Below are 16,847 nucleotides of genomic sequence, written 5' to 3' on the forward strand. Positions count from 1 at the left end.
TGGTTGAAGACTGTGGATAGAGAAGAGTGACTGCTGCCTCTGCGGTCAGAAAATGCTGGTGTTGAGTAGGAGAACGTGAACGAGAAAGACTTACTCATCTAAATGGAAGCAGTTTCTGATATTGGCAGTGTGGGGTGGCCTGGTACTGGAGGTCTGGTGAGGATAACAAAGACCCTATCCTCTTGGAGCAGGCTGTCCTTTCATTCACTTTTTGTGGGGTTCCTGTGCAGCTCTTTCTCTTATGCTACCTCATCTGTCACTTTGGCCGGCAGAAGAGAGTTTCAGATATCTGAACTCATCTGTACAGCTTTTTGTGAAAACTCGGTGGTGCTAAAAATTCACCAGAAGTCTAACCTCAGGATGGCTTCAGGCTCTCCTTTAAAATGACCAGTTCACCTGCCTTCCTTCTGAGAGCGTGGTGGCTGGCATCAGACGGACCGCAGCTGCGCACAGTAGTGGTGGTTTTCCTCGCCGAGATCGAAGTGTAGAGGCAGCAGTCGCAGCGAGGCATCCTGCGGCTTGGGCTATCCTGCCGCAGGTGTATTTCAGAATGAGTATCCTGGTGTGTCTTTATGTGTTGCTGGCAAAATGGTGTGTAGTTCCCACTGAGGGTGAGGACCTGCTGCAGCAGAGCTCAGGTGAGGGACTTCTCTGACCGCAAAGCGGCAAAGAGCAGCGGCAGCTTCTCTCCAACGCTGTTGCATGGGCTTGCATGCAGGCTCGGTCTGGTAGCAGGTTTGGGAGAACGTTTTGGCGGTGACAGAGATAAAACTTCCCCTTCCTATCAAGTGTAAGGGGGTGGCTTGGCAGTCCCAGTGAGGTCCCCACTGTGCCCATGCTGACTTCAGTGGGAAAGGAATGGTGTTTGCCCTTCGCCAGTAATGGTGACTTCTGCAGATTTTGCAGCGTGGATACTACCCCTCCCTGTTATTCGAAGCCCTCTGATATCGTAGGCTTCAAATTGCAAGGGGGGCTGTAGCTTCCCCAGGCTTGTTCGCTGGGCCAGTGCATGCAATCCTGGGGCAGCACGTGGGCCAGGAGCGCAACGCTCTGCCTATCTCGCAGGCTACAGCCATGCTTGTGTGTGCTGTAGGCGCACCCTGCAATTCATTGAGGAGATGGTCATGAAGCCCGTGGTTGCTCTGTGATGAGGAACTCTGCTTTTGCATGTTCTGCTCTTCCTGGGCACGGCAGGAAATTGAACATCAGTCGAGTAGTGACAAGAATGGCTGGACTAGAGTAAAATATTATGGACCGTTAAACAAACAAACAACGGAATACAAGTACATGCAAATCTCCGCAACTTTCTTCTTCGCAGCTGGCCGACCTGAGGATTTTGTGTGAAGGACCAAGTTGCTAGCTTAGGAAAGTTAGAGTGCTTTAAGCAGCTGTGCACTGGTTTTATAAAGCTACTAGCCTGTTTCATTTCCAGAAAGTGAAAGTTTGAAGTAAGTCCTGAATCTGGTTTCTCACATGCAAGATCATTTTGCTACCCGTGACCTAGAAACCAACGACGAGTGTATAAATTACAGGCAAGAAGAAAATTCTGAATTGACTGTAAGGTGAATGGGAGTTGAATAATTCCCTGAACTTCAACTGGGGAAAGAAGAAAAGATCATTGAATTCTAAAACAGACTGCAGTATAGACAAAGAAAATGTTATTTTAGTATAGATTAAACTTATGACTAAGATATAGAGGGATTATTGTGTCTGTTTCAGATGTAATTTCATGCCTGAGAATTTACATTGAAGGAAAACTGGTCTGGATCACATTAGCAAGGGCACTGCTTTGCTGTCAGTTTAATTAAATGGAAACTGCTGGCAAGGAGGCTAGAGGAGGTTTATGGAAGCAATACTGGTCTGTATGTTGGAACAGGAAACTGTTAGGTCTTCCAGTTTGAAAGGGGCGCAAAAATGAAACCTGGGATTCGTGCTTGTTTACAAACTCACAGCTAGTATGCAGAGACCGGAGCGATAAATAACCTCCCGTTACGCGGTGTGCGCAGGGGGCTTCACGAGAGCTGCCGACTCCGCGGTTGGGAAAACCGTGGCCTTGGACAGGGAGGTGCGAACGTGAAGTTTTTCCAAGCGGCGCGCAGCTCCTTCAGAAGTATTCCCTTTTCCTTCCCCGTTTCGTGGGAGGAGACCGACAAGATGCGTCGGGAGCGCTCGCTGCGAGACCGTCGTCCGGCAAACCCAGCCCGGGCCGAGAAGCCCGCCCCTCGGGAACGCTGATTTATCTGTTCGCTGCGGCTGGCACGCTGCCTTCTGGCTTTGTTTTCTGAGAGAAACATCTTTGGTTACTTTAATAGGCAAAAGCACTGAACCTGGCTTGTAAGGGAAAAGAAATTGTTTTCTTTCCCTTTTTCAGTGCTGTTTCTTGTATTATGCTGTTCTGTGCCCTGCTTGGACAATAATTCCAAGTTGGAGTAAGGAAAAGTGGGACGGGATCTCGGGCTCCGGCAACCTACTTACTTGGGAGCCAGCTCTTCTGGGTGACTCAGAGTGACTGAAAATGAACGGTTGTGCCTTCTAATAGCCCCTCGGTGACACCGACTCTGATTACATCAAATGCTTTTGTGTTCTCCAGAATTACTCAATCAGCGAGTTATATCTTTCCTTTTATTTACATTTGTTTTTATCTCTTGGAAATTTTCACTTAGCTTATGAGTCAACCTGCCTTCCCCCCCACATCAGCTTGTTCGCCCTTTTTTGCTTCTTTGAGATGTCTTTAAAGAGGAGGGGTTTTCCTTCCTCTTATTCTTTGACCGAGGAAATTCAAGTCTCACCTACCTCCAGCTACTTCTCCAAATTGTGCTGCCACAGCGTGGGAGAGTGAAAGTTCAACATGAAAGAGAAGAGTTTTAGTCCCGTTACAGCACTTTGTATCAAGTTTTATATTATATATGTTTGTTGTATGTATGTACATGTCATTATTGATATGAAACTGTGTGTGTATAGACAAAGCTATATATATGTTGCTGGGTGCCTATAGCCATAAAGCACTTGGTTCTGAGAGTATCCTTGTGAAAGACTTAATATTCTTCACATAAGTATCAAAAGTAATAAAAGACGTTGTTTGAGGCCCAGAAAGATTAAAAGAAAAAGAAGGGAGAAAAAGAGTTACTTAAAAAAGGTAACCTCAGCAGGAAAACTAGAATGAGCAAGTTCTGGGAGATCTCTATCCCTGTGAATTCAATGGGATTTTCAGTGAAGCTGTAGGAGGAATACATGTTTTGATATTAATTTCAGTCATGCTTTAGCCCAGTGCCTCCAGTGAGCAGGAAATTCTGCCTGGCTGGGAGGTAGGTGGAGATGAGATTTGGAGCGCGGTTGCGTAACTGTAGGTAAGGGAAGGGAAGAAATGCCAAAGCCAGCTTGGGTACTTCTGCTTCTTAAAGAAACAAGCTATAATTTCTGTCAGAACGCTCCATGATCTTGTAATACCTTACGGGGAGGTACCTAGGGGCATGTGTGCTCACTTGCGTTCGGTCCACCACCTCAGCTGGCTGGTGGTCTCCCAGAGACGAGGGGAGACCAGCGAACTCTCCTCCAGATCCAGGGGCTGCCCATGCAAGGAGAGCCCCGTAGTCGTAAGTCAAAGCGGCCTCGTCTGTCGCGTTGCAGAGCAGCGGGATCCCTAGTCGTTGTGCTGGAGGTGGTGAGAAACCAAAATCCTTCCAGAGGAGCCTCGAGGGAAGAGAGACTTTCCCGGTTGTAGTGGTGGTGAGACTCCCAGCCAGCCGGTAAAAACTTTCAGTCTCTAGAAAGTCAGATGAGATTCTCTACCAGCTAGTTTACTTTAATTTTTCTTTTCCTGTTCTGCTTCGTGACAGTGCTTCAAATAATTATGTTGATTTATGATTACAGGTATTTTAAAGCTGTAGTATGCTGTAACAAAGCAATGCCAGCTTATTGTTTCTGGCCCTATCCAATTACACAATTGAGTTTAGGCATGTAATAACGTTATAACAAAAATATCCATCATAATGGACTGAATTTCATAAAGTACAATGCAAGAATATTTATCGCTTCATTCTTAGAGCCACTTTTGGATCAGAATATGCCTCCTCGGTGTGGCCTTTAAAGATAGGAGAAAATCCAAAGTTTTCCCCCGTCCAGCCCCGACGCCAGCATGGAACCACTGCCCAGTAACTGGGGCGGCCTGCGAAGGCTGATGGTAAGCTGGGTATGGTAGAATAAATGTTTCTGCTGGAAAATGAGGATCCGACGTTATTTGTACAGTAAGAGGGAGTCATTATTTGGCTGTGCCAGTATAATGAAACAATAAAGATCGTACTGAATTGAGGTATCATCTCCCAGGAGCCTTTTTGTTCTCTTTCTAGCATTTTGGCTATTAAAACAAATATAAATTTAAGTTTCCCCACTGCTTTTCGGAGAGTGAAATGGGCAAAGGCTCCCCTCCTCCCAGCTCTGTTTAAACGTAGACCTTTGGCATTCCAGAAATCTGACCTTGTTTGTAGGGAACGGCTCATTTTTCTATAATGTAATATGAAGCACTCTTGTGTTTTGATTCCACGAACTAGAGAGTTTAATGTTCCAGCTTGCCACGATAAGGATATGATCTGGTCGAGATAGACACACTAAAGGAAATTAGCTATTGTACTATTCTTTAACGTATTGTTTGTGCAGGAGTTTCATTTAGAATAATTTTGAATAATCTTGGAGTACCTTTTAAAGGGTTTTTTTTTGTTGTTTTTTTTTTTTTTTTGGCCCGGATAAAAAGTGCGGCTTTAAGAGGTTTCTCCTAAAATAAATTTGCGGCGGCCTCCTTGCTAGTCAGCCTGCCGTGATTACTTGCAGACATACTGGAAATCTGCATGCGCTTTGCTCCATTATAAAACACTGATCTGCTCAGATCATTAGCTCCCTCATGACTAGCGCTTGGCAGCCCGCCAAGGCAGCCCAACTCTGGAGCTGTAAATCGTGAGTTGAAATAGCAGAAAGTGGATTTGTAACTTAAAAAGTGTAAACAGTTTGGAAAATGAAGTAATTTTAGAGTATGATTGATTGCCTTAAGATTGCACTTTAAATTAGCCCAGGGTCTCCGATGCAGATCCACGCGCTAACTGCTTATTACACGTTTTCACTTTTCTTTGGAACAATGGCATTGTTGGGAGGCTTCTAAACAATGTATGCTTCTCCTAGAGTGACCTTTTAGGAAATGAATAGTTTTATTGTGTGTCCATTACTTTGCCTGAAACAACATTTCTGAGTTATTAATTTGCCGTGTTCTATAAATAAAGGATTCAAAATGCAAAGCAGCTGCATAACGCTGCATGCCGTTTATCAAACTTGGGCTTAGACATCACCATTTGAGATTGATAATGCACGGCGTAGATAATGTTTTTTCCACTGATAAATTAGTAATGTTTTGTGTAGCCTCTGGTTGCTGGAGATTGGTTCTTGAGTACTGTGGAAGCAAAAATCAGGGTTTTTGTAGCACAGATGATTAGTTGACGTTCTGGGGGACTGGCACGCTGCATTCACTTGTTTCGAGGACCCGGCTCACTTCATCGATCCCCCTGATGTTAGCGATCCCGACAGCGCTGGCCGGAGAGGAGTGGGCAGCAATACCCATGTAGTGCGTTTGACCCCTTAAAAATCGAGGGCACCGTGTCCTCGGCTTGCTCGGTGCTGGCGGAGAGGAGTAGTAACGGGAGATAAAGCGTGCCATCGGTTCAGGAAAGCGCGTGCCATTTAATATCTGGCGTCGTGTGCGTGCTGGCTGCTAGCGAATAGTGGCTGAAACCATTCGCTGCTCTTTTCCGAAAGAGTTGTAAAATCAATCTGCAGTGCGTCCCTGCCTAGCAGGGCAGCTCGGTATCTAAGGTCGCGGAGATGGCGTGGAGCAGGACCTCAACGTAATTTTGTGGGAGTGTGCCTGTAAGTCAGTTATATGTATATATAAAGCACATATATTCTGTTCGTCCAGGACTGCTGTGTTTGCTGCTCTTACACGTTCTTTAACGCTCACGGCCACGCTAAAAATTAGGAATCCAAAACTGACATTAACAGCGGTTGCAAATCACAGGAAATGGCTGTGCCTGCTTGAACAGAATGTACAGCAAAAACTCTTGTAATTTTGTTTCTGAGCGCATCTTTCGTCTCATTCCTTGTCCTAGATTTGGTCTCTGGCATTCAGTAGGTGGAAGGCGCTGTTTTGTCGTTCTTCGGGAAGCTCCTTTCCCAGAGAGTATTTTTTTCACAGTGTTGTCACCCCTCCTTGGTCTTTCTTCCTGTCTCGCTCTACATTTGCAATGAAGATGTTGCAGTTAGGTTTGTGCAAGAGGGGCGGCTGAGAGGTCTCAGGGGTGAGCACAGGTCTCTCTGAGGGGAGAGCACAGGTCTGGGAGCCGGATCGGATCGGATCAGCGCCTGGCCGGGCTCCAGGCTCGGTGACTCATCTGGTGGCCGCAGGCAAGTCAGAACACCTCCTACCGGGTTATTTCATATGCAAAACAGGGGAAATGATACTTATCTGTCTATTTGCCTTATAGGAATGCCCTGGGGACTAATTTACGTGCATTAAACGCTTTGAAATAGACAGCGCCATCTACTATTAGAGCACACTTCAGACAGGTGGATGGTAGGTTGAGGTTGTTTGAGCCTTCCTGTGTGCTGGAGGTGGGACCAAGCCATGGCAGCAGCCTGGTGGTTTTTTAGAGGATTGGCAGCGCTTTGCCAGGTCCTTCCTGGGCAGACTCGCTAGAGACTTACGCTCTCGCTGAAAACTTGGAAAGAGTCTGCCTAGAGAAAAGAGTGGGAGGATGCTTGCTTGTTCCTCTCAGCTCATAGGCATAATTCGTCCTGAAATCCTTTCTCACCCTGCCTCCACCTGAGGCTTTTCCAGATAATTCAGGTAATGCAGCTCCTCTTCTTCTCCAGGAGTTGCTTCCTGCTCCTGCACAAGAGGAAGAGAAATCTTGTGTTCGTTCTCAGGATGCGTGCGGGGCTGGGCTCTTGGGTTCCCATCGCAGGGAGCCCTTGCTTTTATTCAAACGGGCATTCGCCTTTCTTGAGGAGCAAATACTTACCTTCTGTTCACTGGGTAACAGACTCGGCTGCAAAGTCATTAGAAGGCAAAATCTAATTTGGGGGATAGGGTGGTAAACTGGGCACGTGTGCCTCTGCTCAAAGTCTGCTGAAGTCGAGGAGACTTTCCATCATCTTAACCAGAAGGGTTGTCGCTTGCCCAGCAGCTCCTTTTTGTTCTCTGGTGTACCATGTCTCTCACCATAAACTTTTGTACCTCTCTCGCAGATGCCAGAATAACGCAGTTCAAAGGACCCAGCCCCGTTCTCACTGAAGCCCGCAAGCCTGGCCCTTTTTTCAGTGAGACTAGGACTTGGTCCAAGTTGACTTGAGAAAAGCTTTATTTCTCTCCGTTTGTTCCTCACGCGTCTCTCAGGCCATGACTTATGTGCGATGAGACGGGAAAACCTGTGTGAAATTTTCCAAGGGAGTTTTCTATGTTTTAATAACATTAATGAATTTGCTTAACACTTCATCAGATTTTTCAGCTTGCGTTGTTGGGATTTTGGCTTGGGTACTCTGCCTTTTCTTCAGCTCCAGGAGGAGCTTCCCTTGGAAACACAACTGAGGGCTCTCGGGAGCGTTTGGTCCAACGTTGGCAACTTGGCCTTGCAGAAACCTTTTTGGTACAGGCATCTAATGATACCTGTGAACGCTTCCTGTGATATCTAATGATACCAGGGAAGGAGAGGAACCAGAATAAGGTTTTACTGGGCAGCAGATACAGCATTGCGATGTGATAAAGGACGGCAAATTCTTGGAAGAAAATACACGTAGCTAGCATTTTTGTAATTGCTATATACATACATACATACATACATACATACATACATACATATATATATATCTCTGTATTTTCTTTTTAAGGAAACGTCTTTCTAATTCTGGGTGTTTGTTCCAAGTCGTGGAGTTAAGCATTATTACACTGCAGATGATAACACAAGCCCATCTGTAAAATTCTTTAACTGTGGTTTTTTTTGCTTCCCAGCTTGACTTTTTTCTTTTCTTCTCTTTGATTGGCTTCCAAAAAAGTTATTAGCAAACAAATACAAGGGGCTGCTGAAGCTTATTAAAAATGGCTTCTTTTGTTCGTAGCTGGCAGTTGACAAATTGTCTTGTGCTCTGTCTTACCTGTTCCAGTGTGAAAGGTTACGTGAGAAAATGGCTGCAAATAAATTGCCATTGAATGTTGTTGAGGACGAAGCATACCGCTTCTCTATTAAGGACCTCTTTTAGAGCTCTCTATTCAGGCTCCCCCCGCGTGTCTCTCTAACACTTGTCTGTTATATTATGTTTGGCACAGAAGGAAACATTAAATAGAAAAGAAACGTCTGACTGTGGTGTTTCTAGACCCTATTATCCCTCTGTCAAACGTCCACGTGAGAAGGGTACAATTTTTGTCCATGTTGATGATGATTTCTGAAGGTTTTACTAACCATCTTCGGCGAGAATTGCTAGAAACAAATGAAATTGAAAAGCATATTTTTGCAGCTTTGGAAATCTTACTTAAATCAGTGTAATGAGACGCACTCAGTAAAATGTAATTATTCTCACTTCTCCATGTGTCAAAGAAATCAGCAGTATGGTTAGGGAGCGGAGGGTTGCAGCGAGCTTGTTATTTTTACGCAGAGCCAGATCCTGCTTGCGTGTAGCAAATTGTAAATAGTGGATAATGCCGTTTTTATGTCTACTAAATACCCCGCGAGAATTAACGGGGTTGTTATTTCATTACGGGTTTCAAAGAGGGCGTAAACGTCAGGAGCGGAGCCGGACGGCTTCAATGAGCGGACCGTTTCCACCCGCCCGCCTCGCGCGGCGCCTCGGGGACCGCGGCTCCGGCCGCTGCTGTTTCCAGGAGGGCGAAGTTCCCCCGACTCGTCAGAAGGAGAGCGAGGGGGCGCGCGGAGGCGAGGCGCCCGAGTCCCGCGCCGGGGGGCGAGGGGAAACGCAGGCGTTCGCTGTTGCTGCGAGGCGGAGGCGGTGGGCGGGCCCCCCGGAGCCAGGCCGGGCGCCCTGCTCCCGCCTTTGGGTTTCAAGGGTCTCTGGATGTGCCAAAGAGAGAAGGCAGCAGGATTTCGCCCAGCCACTCCTGTGCTAAGCCCGGTAACCGCAGCTTAGCTCACGGTGGCTTTCGGTTGTGTGGGGTTTTTTTGTTGTTTTTTTTTTCCCCCCTTCAAATTTCCTCGCGGTTTTCCAAAGCGAGTGTAGATGGGTCCAATAACCCGAAGCTTCTTGGACCTCTTCAACACGGAGGGGAAATCACGGTCCGCCGGTTTAAAAATCACGGAGCTGGAGTCGCTGCGCCCCGCCAAACGCAGCCTCGAAGGCAGGACGGGGGAAGCGGCTGCTTCCTGCCGCTCGTCGCGCCGGCGGTCGGCTGCCGTCCGCGCGGAAACGCCGGGCCGCTCTCCTGCCCGCGGCTCTCGCCGCCGCCGCCGCCGCGTTTTCCGGGAGTTTCTCTCTGCGGCGCTGCGCTTTGGAAGGAAGGAGACCAAAACCCGTCGAAGCAGTAGTAGGAGTCGAAGCAGTAGTAATAACGGTGAAGACGGTGACGGAAAGGTGTGCTACGCGGAAAAGTTGCTGGGCTCGACCGCGCTCACGAAAGCGCGTTGGGGACCGCGCCAGTTGGGCCGCAGGAGCGGTGGCGCTTGTAGCGTTTGTAGCGTTGCTCAGGTGCCCGAGTCTTTGCAGCATCAGGCTTTGTCCGGGAGTCGCGAAGCACAGCTCGGCGGTGTGTTGGATGGTGTTCAGCGACTGCTGGAAACGGTGCATTAAACAGCACTTTGAATTGCAAAGTGCTGGTTCAGTTTTGTCTCTGAGAATGATAACACTTATTATCTGATTGTTCCCTGTGCAAGTTTCACCTCAGGAAAAAATTAAATTATGTTTGAATTCAGCTAAAGCAAAGTGTATCATTATTTCCTTTCGTTATTAAAAGGGATTTTTACTGTTTGTTTGTTAAAACTGAAACAGCTGCCATGTTAGAGCCTTAGATGATTTAAAGGCAAATACAGAGAGGCAGAGCCATTTGCAGTGCAATTGGCTTGTTTAATGTGATTTAATTCCTCTTCTTGGCTTCGTCATAGTCCCAAATTATGTTTTCAGCCCCCCCTCCCCTTTTTAATTCTTCCTTCTTTTTGTTATCAGCAGAATTGAAGCTGCTTATCAGTCACCACGACAACCAGGATAAATACTTGTTTTAAAGCTGATGCACGTTCAGGCTGAATGGTCCGCCTGACCCAGCGCGTTGAAGAGGACAGGCGGCACCGTCCGTCTCCGTCCACGCTCGGTCTCCCCTTCCCCCCGTCTCCATCCGCTTTAGCAACCTACTAGAGCGGTCCAAAAGCCTTTTATATCGCGAGAGCGGTTTTCCCGTGGTGATCCATTGCTGGTTGGATGTGGGCTGGCCCACTCCTACCGCTTGAGAGACAAGGGAGAAGGACGTTTTGGGAAGGAGGCAGGCAGGGCTGGCGGGAGGCGGGGGGAAACTTGGGAGGGCTCTACCTTAGCCAGGCGTACCCATGGATGGGGATTGCCGCCGGGGCTGCTGGCCCTCTCGATTGCCCTCCAGGTTGCTTGATGTTGGGCAGTAAAGCCCGTAAGGTCTCTCTGTCTCAGTTTCTCTATCTGTGTAATGGGGATAATAATTTTTACTCATCTCCATAAAGCAGTTATGGATGGAAGGGCTGCATAAAGGCTGGAAATGGCGATTATCGGTCGCTCTGCTTTGGGGTCTAGCAACACCTCATAAACCTACTTCCTAAGAGGCCGGAGAAACCGGGGAGCTGCAGCTAGCAGTAGCTGAATATTGGATCAGGGTATGAAAAAGGACGTTGGATGCCTGGCTGGGAACTTTTTCAGTATTAAATTTCTTCCGTCTTCTACAAAAATTGGATTTGCGATTTGAATTCAAAGTGATTCAATGAGATAAATATTACAGGAGATTTGATAATATGGACCTGCTGTCAGTCATCAATCAACATGCTCAGTTTTGTCCCCGTTAAGGAGGGCTAGAACAAATCAGATCCAAATCACCAGCTGTAAAATATTCTTCAGCTGCGTGCTTTAAGTACACATTAGATGGTGCTGGCTTTTTTTTTTTTTTTTTTTTAATGACTGTATTACTGTTAGATTGAGCAGTAGTTTCAATCTCCAGTAGGTTTGTAAGCGTACTCTTTCTTTCAAATGTTAAACTAATCTGAGGAATTCTCTGAACTGCTGATGTTCTTCTGGCACCGCGACAGAAAACAGAGGGCTCTGGAAGTGACATGAAATTCTGAGAATTAGTTTGCTGTCCTCCTTATGAGAGAAGCAAAAAAAAAAAAAAGAAAAGAAAAAAAGAAAAAAAAGAAAAAACACGATACATCCAGAAAGACATAGTGTGTTTTATTGTGCTTATTGGCAAAATATCTTTTGCCTTTTGATCAATTTAAAAGCAAAATCAAGCAGGCAAAGGTCCAGATGAGACTTACAGGCAACTTGTTAACACCATCATTATCTGGTAAACATAACTGTAATCACTGCGTTCCCTGTACTGCAACATGTTGCCTTTGTTCTTGATTGCATTAGCATTCAGTTGGGGGGGGGGGTGTCTCAAAGCGAGGATGAGTAGCCTGGGTCCTGCCAACAAAGCAGTATCCCTGTTGTGTCGATAATTTACCAAAATTTATTTAAACCCCAAAACACAGATTTCCAGTCTTGTCTCATGAGGTTATATCAGTATTGTATTTGCATTTATCTGTGAGAGAAATATGATTCGTATATTAACATTTTAGGTCTTGTAATTAATCAGCCAGCCAAGGCGTACCAAGTCGCGTTACTAGAGCAAACAAAGACTGTGGGAATGAAAAGTCAGAGTGGACTGGAAGGGCTGTTTTTGATAAGGGTCTCCCCTGATCACTGTGGGGAGGTTGGATAGGTGAGCTGGAGCAGGAGAAGTAGTTTCGTGATGCTGATGCAACTGCCCAAACTCCTCAGCTCTTACTCCTGCATCACAGCCGCCCTGTGCAAAGGGAGATGGGATCCTACTGGAGCTCTTCCCCTGATGTCTAAGCGGAGGATGCGATGTGTGAGGTGGTCAAGCAAGGAGCCTGCCACAATTGTCCTGCCAAGGTTGTTTCTTTGGGAAGAACCATCCTCTCTCTCCTAGGAATATCCAGAGAGGTGTGTAAGCTGTGATTATCTGGCTGCTGATTCAGGAGTATTTGGCAGGCTGTGACTCGATGGTGATACGGGAAGGTGTTCTCATTTCAAGATTTCTCTTAAAGGTTTTTGAGGTCATAAAGATCCAGTTTCTTCTTCCTCCCACTAGTTACTCTTCCATCTGTCTGCCGGTTTTGTTTTTCTTGGTTTTTTCAGGGATTCAGGGTTTTTTAGGTAGTTGTGTAGTGGTTCATTTCTGTCTGCTGGAAACTTGTGCTATGTCCCCTTGGGATGCTATTAAAACAGACAGGTTTGAGATGTGCAGGGCCTGTCTGAGCTGCAGTCGTTGGTTTTGATGGATCAGCTACGCTCGTCTTCATCTCTTCTACACCTGCCTTCTCCAGCTTGTACTGCAGAAGGTCCTTGCCAAAGGAGCAGAACAGGGGAGAAGGAGAATCGGCTCCTATCTTAAGAGCTGGAAGAGTGGAAGTTTGTTATCATAGGTGGGATTAGGCTTTTTATCTTGATGGAGAGTGTATCTGCTGGGAGGGAATTTTTTGGCTCGTATTTGGACCATTGCTTTGGCATAGGGCAGGCCACGTTGTCATGTAGGTGGGATTCCTTTCATTCATTTACTCGATCTGCAAGCTTAGCCTTTAGACTAAGCTAGTTGCAGTTGCTAGTGAAGGGGTAGTAGCTCCAGAGGACCCACGCGTCTTGCAGCGCAGCAGGATGGAAGGAGATCTGTGCGGCTGACCGAAGAGGGATTTGCACGACTGCTTTAGAGGGGAACTGGCGCTCTTAGATGAAATGAGTCCCACCGTAAAGCGTGCTCTGATGGGATGCAGAAACCCTGATCTCTTCTCCGCTCTTGAGAGCGCAGCTGCAACCTGAGCGCTGCCCCGCAGTAGTTGAGAAGCCATCTCATCTTGGCAGTCGTAACCTTATTTGTTCAACCCAGCTAAGCCGACCCGTTTTTAATCCCTCCAAACATCTGGATTCATCATCCATCACTGGGGTATCTACTACAGCTTCATGATACGGCCAAAGCTATGCATAGGAGCGGCGATAAACCATCCATGATACGTGCTTACCAACGCCCTTGGTGAGCGGGTGTAAGGCAGGAAGGCAGAGTAGCCGGTGCCCTTTGCGGGAGGGCGGCTGACGGACCGAGCACCGCGGCTGCCTTCGTTTTCGCTGTCTCTTCCAGATAACTCCCTCGCTCTGTTTGCTGCCGGCGCCCCAAAGCGTTGTCCCGCTTTGCCTGGTTCCCCTGGTACTTCCGTTGCTTATCTCACGAAGATCTGTGTTAACATTTATCAAAACAAATGGCAAGCCTGGGACCTTTTAAGTAGTTTTTTTAGTTAATAAAACCAATCTTCTACTTCTGTTATGTTAAAAGTACATTATCTTTTTATTACAAACTCTCTGCAGCTCTGTCTGTTTTCCTTCTTGGCAATTTCATGACTGCTCCGGTTGATTGCTGTATGGAGAATTACAAAATCATTAAGGGTGGGGTTTTACCAGCTGACTTACAGTACAAGCCATTTCTCAAAATAACCACAACAGTGCAAGACTGATGTGTAATTTACGTCACAGTATGTTTTTATGAAATAGTTTGTGGCTTATTCATTTAGATTTAGAACTGAATATCTCTTCTCTCGCTTTTTAATCAAGCTTTCTTCTTTCTTTTTTTCTCAGGGTTGTTTTTTTTTTTTTTTAAACTTTTTAATATTTTCCACTCCTAGGCTTGGCTTGCCTCCAATTTAACAGCTACAGCGAGGGGAAAGAGAAAAAACGGATCTTTTTTTTTCTTCTTTCCCCTGCAGTTTAACCGCGAGTGTGTTTTCCTCTTTGATGTATACATTTGTGTTAACTGCCTTGGAAGAGATTTTAGATGTGTGGCAGAATGCGTTGCAGAACGGTAGAGCAGAGAATTGAGGAAATTGAGGCACAAGTTTGGGATTTGAAGCCCTCTTAGCCGTGTGACGCTATTTAGTCTCCTGCTCTAGTACGTTTCCTTTTTAAAAACGACTTTCTGTATAATGTCTTGTAATTAGAACAGGAAATCATTGAGTAACTGTAAGAAGAATAAGAGCACTTAAACTGAAAAGAAAATTACCTTCCGAGAAATTGTATTCACAATTTTTTTTTTTCTTAATTTTTTTTTTTTTCCCCACATTGCCGTGTTGGCAGTGATAATAACAGATGTACGTACTCTTATCTGCATCATTGTTGTGCTTCTGTTTTCTGGAAGAAAATCATTTTCAGTAATACAAAAAATGAATGGAGGGAAAATGGGAAATGCCTAATTGCAAAAAATATTCTGTGTCACAACAGAGTAGCAATTAAATTGAAACTTCAATATAATTATCAATAACAGTCAAGTCTGGAAGTGTGCCAGGTACGTAAAGTTGGTGATCAGCCTTTATGTGGTTGCTAGGAGCACAGTGAAAAGTATAAAGCTTAGAGGAAGGAATGTCTAATGTAATAAAGTAACAGAAGGTAGCATAAATCATTGTGAGAGCAGTTCATATTGACATTATTTTACTTAAATTGGGTTGAAACTAGACATTTAGTCTTACAAGAGGAGCAAATCCATGTTTCTTCTGAAAAAAAAAAAAAGTCTGTGCTTTCTGGGAGGAAATGAAGACTGTGCGTTTCTAACACGAGCCTAATACATATTTGGAATCTTTTAAGCAAAAATCTTTAAATGTTTGTTTCTGTTGGCATCCAAACGCATTTGCACTAATACGATTAAAAGAACTAAAGGGCAAAATACTTGGCAGATTTTGCAGTTGAGGTAATTAGGTACAGGAAGGAACATGCATAGTTTTTCCATCAAGCTCTATAAAATCCTGGTGTGAAGGTCTTTTTAAAGAAGAAAATGCTTACTGATGTTGGGAGTAGATTAGCAATAACATTGTAGTCTGATGTTTCTGAAACAAGCAAACAAAAAGCGAGTTACGGTTTGGTATTTCTCTGTTCTTTCTGTAAATAGGTCTGGCTCTCGAAGGCTTTGTTAGGAATTCGTGTTGGTAGCAGGCTTGCTTTTTTCTTTCCTTTTTTTAGCTTTTAATTGTCTTGCGTTGCATATTTAAAAAAAAAAAAAAAAAAAGGTGGTTGTGCTGATTTGAAAAGTCAGTTCTTGCATAGATGCATTGTGTTTGGCATTTCATGCATGTCTTCCGTACAAAGACAACTTGAAGAACATGTAATCCAACGTAAATGCCAGCCCCTGCCAAATCCCGGCTGCCCGTGCCCCCGCAGAGGGAGCCGCGGGCGCGACCCGCCGGCTGATGCCACCTTCTCCCTGCGGCCCTGGAACGTAGAAATCAATGGAAAATGGGCGTAGAAGGGGGTTATTAAAGCATGCGGTTACGGTGTAGGCGTGGGGGTCGAGTAGTTTTGGTCGAACCTCCCGAGCAGCGAACCGTAGGCCTTGCCTTTTGCCAGGCACGCTCCCGTGACGCTCAAGCCAGATTCAGAAACTTAGCCTCTTGGTTTATTAAGACCTTAATTAGAAGTTGCATTGTTTTTCTTTCCCCCTTGATATCGCGATGGAAGGTGGTGGATGTTTCGATCTCTCCTCGCAGCAGTCGGTGCTGGCTGATGGTGTTTCCCGAGAGAGTCGGCAGCGTGCACGGAAGTCACCGTTAAATAACGGCGTGCGCTGGATGCTGCTGGAAGAAAAACGCTGCTGCTTTGGGCTTGTGTTTTATTCGGGATCGGGCCCCTTTGATTTTTCTTTCCTCGTGCAGGCGCGGCCGAGGGGAGGAAATCTTTGTTGCAGGAGCGCGCGCGCTGTTTGCCTTTCGCTAAACCGGTCTGCGGCGTATCCGCTCTTCAGCCGTCCCTGGATTTCTGTCCCGGACCGGGGAGGGGGGTAAGGAAGGGAGAAGAGGCTCCGTGAAGCGCTCGTCGGGGCTGCGCGAGCACACGTAAAAGTGACCCTGTAAAAAAAATGTAAAAAAAAAAAAAAAATTGGTTTTAATTTCTGACACGGGTTTGAGTTAAGCTGTCGGGGGTGGAGAGCGGGTACGGCTCTGTGCGGTGACTTGCAGCGCGTTCGTCTGGAAACTGGTGGTGCACTGCAAAGGCACGTGGGGGGCACGTTTGTAGACACCCTGTTTAAAAGAGGAAAAAAAAAAAGAAAAAAGAAGAAAAGGAAAGAGCTGACCACATCCTGGCAGGAGAGGAGCGCTGCCCGAGCCGCAGAGCCAGCCCCTCGCTACCTCCCCAAAGGTGTAAAGCAGGAGTAGCCGTCAGGCAGGCGTAGGCAAAGCTCCCGGAGGAGCTCAAGGGTGGCTCGGGTGCTCTTAGTTCCTGCCACGGTCTTCCTGGTCTGAGTTTTGGGTTTCCGAATAAAGAGGAAGACTGCCTTGTTGCCGGGAGCAGCTGTCACAATCACGTAGTTGTGTAGGCTTGTGAGATACTTCTTTGATTCGGAAAAAAAGAAAAAAAAAGCATGACCACATCCTTATTGACCAGGAGAGTTTTAAGAGTCACGAGGTCTGTTTTCTTAGAAGAGGAACGTAAATGCCGCTTACTGTGTATTGCAATGTGTGTTTTTGTAATGGGTATCGGCCCGTGTGTTTTTTAATGCACAGATGGTTTTGATGCCCCCACTTACTTCAGGGGGAGCGGGC

General features: G+C 46.1%; 1 protein-coding gene and 1 long non-coding RNA gene across 10 annotated transcripts in view; one reads left to right on the forward strand and one right to left on the reverse strand.

Moving 5' to 3' along the window:
* The window catches only part of ARID5B (AT-rich interaction domain 5B), a 109,411-nt gene that overhangs the window by 23,690 nt on the left and 68,874 nt on the right, over positions 1–16,847 (forward strand). The window lies entirely within an intron of this gene.
* Positions 11,422–16,813, reverse strand: LOC138067837 (uncharacterized). 3 transcript variants are annotated; one of them, XR_011142257.1, is made up of 2 exons: positions 16,434–16,813; positions 11,422–16,151 (listed from the first exon to the last, which is right to left on the reverse strand). It is a non-coding gene; the product is annotated as an uncharacterized lncRNA (long non-coding RNA). The 3 variants fall into 3 exon arrangements; XR_011142256.1 differs by having other exon boundaries at positions 11,422–16,325; XR_011142258.1 differs by having other exon boundaries at positions 16,379–16,813.

Source organism: Struthio camelus, chromosome 7 (assembly GCF_040807025.1).
Source record: "Struthio camelus isolate bStrCam1 chromosome 7, bStrCam1.hap1, whole genome shotgun sequence".
Classification (NCBI taxonomy): Eukaryota; Metazoa; Chordata; class Aves; order Struthioniformes; family Struthionidae; genus Struthio; species Struthio camelus.